The 1,681-nt window shown below is 35.2% G+C and overlaps 1 protein-coding gene across 4 annotated transcripts in view; it reads left to right on the top strand.

Moving 5' to 3' along the window:
* Positions 1–1,681, top strand: part of LOC102774575 (COBW domain-containing protein 3) — a 45,024-nt gene that overhangs the window by 16,990 nt on the left and 26,353 nt on the right. The window lies entirely within an intron of this gene.

The raw sequence follows: 1,681 nt of genomic DNA, 5'->3' as shown, positions 1-1,681 counted from the left end.
TTTTTAGATTTTTAAATCCAAATTTATTAATTATAGTCCTACGAATCAAAGTAAGATCCCAGATATTACAGTTTTACTCAGAAAAATTCCGACTGTTCTGAAATCTAACATTTCTCGCAAAATGTTGACAAAGAAAGAAAAAAAAAAGCCAACCCTCAAATTCTTCATTCTGAATGATTATTTCTGGCATGTTTAAATTCATTTCCTATATAAATTTTTAGACAAATTTGGGATTTTATGGGATAGATAGCAGTTAAGATTTATTTGTTTTATTGATAGACTTAAAGTGCCTTACCTAAAGTCAAACTCTTTATATATTTATGATTATAAGAATAATTTTATGTGTATATTTGGATATGGAGAGGAGTTAAGTAGAATCTATTATCGGTGTGATAGAGGCCAGAAAATCAAAGCAGCATTCTGAATAATGCAAACACAGTAAACGTTTAACCCCCTGCCACCTTGATAAAACCTCTTAAATTATTAAATCAATATACCTACATAAAACTGACATACTGTCAGGATAATGGAAACTTTAGATTTTCTAAGTCAGATGCCAGATAAATAACTTTTCCTTTATATAAAGAATTTGCCAACTTGTCCAATTCCTCGGGTTACAAAGCTTGACCTCAGTAGCTGCTTGTGATTCAGAGAATTCTGAAGCAGTACAAGTAATGACACTTGGATAATGGGCAGCAATTTAAGGGTGTCATGCTTCACAGAGCCAGCCCATCACAAGTAAAGCTGAAAAATGGTACCCTGTGGCCAGCCAGCCAAATTGAAACTGAAGTGGTAATTGATATCATGGGCTATCACCCTAATGGGATTGTCACCCATTGATCTGAAATATTCTTTTTTTAATCATGGGCAAACAATTGGACAACTTCAATGACAGCTCTCTATTCTTAGGACTTGACACCGAGGCTACTGACATTGTTCTTTTCAGTTCTACAAATGTGACAGCATTTAATGCAATAAAATCAATGAATGAAGTTACAGAGAAAAGGTCAAGGAAGAGGTTTCTTCTTGGTTCTTTTGTCATATTGCACAAGCTGTTGAAACAATTCAGTTAGAAAACAGTTTGTCTTGGGAAAGACCAGTAAAATAAGTAGACTGACATTATGCAATATTGTTTTTTTAAAGCTAAAATAGTGGTAGATTTATAACCGATCCATTGGAAAGAAATGCCTGCTTTTTTTTTTTTAATGTCACCTGACATTTTTGACACTAGATTTATTTCCACTTTGGTCAACAACAGTGTTTTCTTTCCTTTTTTTTAATTTAAAAAATGCAGCTTGTTTCTATTTCTGCAGAAAAGGACACCTAAAACCCTTACTGAAGTTGTGCCTACAATGGTGTTATTTAAAAGGGTTCCTTTCTTATGGTATATTAAGTTATAGGGTTGAACCTTTATCTTTTGGATATGTTGGATTAATTAGCACCAAAATTATTTTTTGTCTTTTTTGAAATATAAGCAAAAGCCACAGTCTTTAAGCAGAGATGAAGATTCCTTTGGGGAGGTATATATGTATATATGTGTGTGTGTGTATATATTAGGGCCCCGGTGCATGAAATTCGTGCACTGGGTGGGGGTGGGCGGGGGAGTGTCCCTCAGCCCAGCCTGCCGCCCCCTTTCACATACTGGGAGCCCTCAGGCGTTGACCCCCATCACCCTCCAATC

The sequence above is a fragment of the Myotis davidii genome, unplaced genomic scaffold (genome assembly GCF_000327345.1).
Source record: "Myotis davidii unplaced genomic scaffold, ASM32734v1 scaffold616, whole genome shotgun sequence".
Classification (NCBI taxonomy): Eukaryota; Metazoa; Chordata; class Mammalia; order Chiroptera; family Vespertilionidae; genus Myotis; species Myotis davidii.
This window is presented reverse-complemented; position numbering and strand designations above follow the sequence as displayed.